A 3,046-nucleotide genomic window follows, 5' to 3' on the forward strand; every position below is an offset into this window, starting at 1 on the left:
TTTTTTTTTTTTTTTTTGTAGTTCAAGCTAGCCTTGAACTCACTGTACAGTCCAGTCTGGCCTTGTAAATTTTATCATAGAATATGGTCATATGTGAATAATTATTTTAATCCTTTTCCCTTTACTTTTTGTCATTTTTCCAGCTATTACTCGAATGGTTCATACTGGAGAGTCAGAGACCCGTGATAGGATGATAACATTTAGAATAGGTGATATCTTTTTGGTAATGTTGGGAATTAGATTTTCCATTCCCTGTGATTTGAATCCACTGATAGTCTACCTTGAAGGAGAATTTGAAGGCAGACTGGAGAAGGGATTTGTTGGTGTTAAAACCACTGCACAGGAGGACAGAAGTAATGGCCTGTGAGTGGAAGCCCACCGGCAGCCCGTAGTCCTGCTTCTTGAGCTTGTCCGCCAAGACGCCTCACGTCAATTGTTTTTCGTGCTCTCAGAGGTATAGGTCCTCTTAATTTCTGCATCAGCTCCACATGAAAAGTCCTCAGGATTTCCCTATACATTCTAGCGTGTATACCAGGTCTGATTTAAGGCTGTCACGCTTGGGCATATTGTCTGATACTCTGGCTTCCCTCTTGTAGATTGGATTCATGTGTGAAAACCTGATAGCACAAGAGCAATAAGCCTCAGAGTAACTGGAGGAGGGGCTGGGTGTGTGGCCGAGTGGTGGAGCCCTGGCCCAGTTGGGCTGAGGCTCTGAGTATAGTGTGCAACACTGAAAGACAAAACTGGATGAGAGTTTGTTCCTCTATTGCATTGTGTGGTGACTGCCCTTACCCTGTCTTTCTATCATACAGGAAATACTTTCCCTATGTCAGGAAGCTTCTGGATGCTTTCTGTTCTTTAGAGCTTGATATTATCACTTGGTTTTCAGTCATGTTTATTCGGTGATGAAAATGCAGTAAGCATGACTACTAAATTGCTGTATTTAGAAAAGCCCTGATTCTTGCAAGTGGAATAAGATGAATGTGGTCATTATGTGCTGGAGACATATACTAATAAAAAGTAAAGTAATTTAAAAAAGACTAGGATTTTCTTAATTTGGTGGCCCAGGGATTTAGCTCAGTGGTGCCATTGCTTGCCTCACAAGCACAAAATCCTGAGTTCAATCCCTGGTACAAAGAAAAAAAAAAAACAAAAACAAAAAACGAAAAACATTGGTAAGGGGAGTGGTTTAGGGAGCACGTTGGAATAAAGGAAAGACCAGCAGAAGTCCACCGCAGAGGTAAGTGACGGGTCAGTGGGGGTGCCGTGTGCCATTGCTACTGCAGTTCTGCGTGCTTGAAAAGTTCCACAATAACAAGGCGCTGTGAAGGGAGATGGTTGTAAAGGTATGCGTTAGATAGTAGATGTGTGTTAGATGGCAGAATTCAGGAATTCTGATGGATCATCCCAAGAAAGGAAACTTTCACCTGGGCTTAACATCCACAGAAGCAATGCAGGGTGCACTATGGGACAATCTCACAATTCTCAGCTTTCTGGCTTGGCCGAGATTACAAGCTCTAAACCTAGGTGGCCGATTCAGGGATCCCTATATATTACAAACTGGCCAGCAAACTATCTGTTGTTAAAAGCCCTGGTCTACGCAAACTTACTCCAGCTGCAAGATTAGATCTAAATGCATCTCCCACACAGCTTGACATTGAACTCTGCAAAAACTCGGGGCTATAACCAGAATGCGTCGTATGCGGGCTCATTATTAGGGGAATGATATTCTCTGGTTAGTGGAAGGCTTGGAGTAATCAAGGGCTCCCAGTGGATTCCCTACTGCCCTGACTGGGAAAATAACAGACAGGGCTGTGGGACAAGCTGTCACCAGGGAATTTCAGCAGTAGATAGTATGGGCTAAAAGGCGTGTGCAAGAGGCCTAGCCCCCAGTAACTAGAAATGAAAGCTTTGAACTTCAGAACAGTGTACCTGAGAGGGGTGATTGCAGAAGGCCTGGTCCGTTTGGCCACTTCTCTAGTGCAGAAGTTTGGGGGCTCCTCACCCCCCGACATCTGAAGTTTCTCAGGTAGCAGCATGGCAACTTGGCCATTTTCCACACATGCTCTCTCTAGACTCCTCTGGCTGAGGTTAAGCGCGCTGGGCCAGCCCACAGACACCAAGGTGCGGATGCTGCAGGGTGGGCAGTGGTCTAAACAGGTGCTGCCATTGCGAAGGAACTTGGCAGAGATGCGAGTTGTCTATGTAGACCACAAGCCACCCAGCTCGGATGAGCACCTACATAAAAGGTGCATGAATGTGTGCCTGCCCTGTGTAATCCAGATGGTGCTGTGCTCCACTGGACACAAAGGCCCAAGGCTGCGTGTGATTCCCATGTTGCTAGGTGTGTATACAAAAGCCCTTCCCAGGACTTAGTCCCAGGGCATCGTCATTACCTTACCTCATGAGCAGCGTGTAACTCACAGGAAGCCCATTGTTGTGACTCGTTCAACACAAAATGAGTTAAAGTGAAAAGAATAGACCGTCTTTTTGCTTATGTTCCAGTTAAAATTGTTTTAATTGGTCTGTACGTGGTACTTACGTTGATCTTGGGCCCTTAGTGCTTACACGTATTGCATCTTGATCAATTTTGCTCACTCCTTCACCAAGTCCCTTTCCCAACTCCACAGAGTCCACCTCCTTGTTATCTAACATTTTTATTTTGCTCTTTACATCATTTCTATTTTGGTGTCAGTATTAATATTCTAGCTACTAAATGTTGTCTTTTTTTTGTTTGGTGGTACTGGGGATCAAACTGAGGACTTGCACTTGCCAGCCAGGAGTGGCACTAAATGATCTTCTCATAAACAGTTATCTACTTTAGGCCTTGTGTTATCGAGAGCCAGTCACCACAAAAATCTTTAGATCTACAAATTAGAGGCCAGTGCCCAGGTTTGAAATCCAGTAATGAGGTTTTTTTTTTGTTTGTTTTTTTATGGTACCGGGGATTGAACTTGGGACCTTGTGCTTATGAGGCAGGCGGTGGAATCACTGAGCTAAATCCCCAGCCCAGTAGTAAAGTTTTAATGGTCCAGTATTCATGTAA

The sequence above is a fragment of the Fukomys damarensis genome, unplaced genomic scaffold (assembly GCF_012274545.1).
Source record: "Fukomys damarensis isolate Sample0158 unplaced genomic scaffold, DMR_v1.0_HiC HiC_scaffold_37, whole genome shotgun sequence".
Lineage (NCBI taxonomy): Eukaryota > Metazoa > Chordata > Mammalia > Rodentia > Bathyergidae > Fukomys > Fukomys damarensis.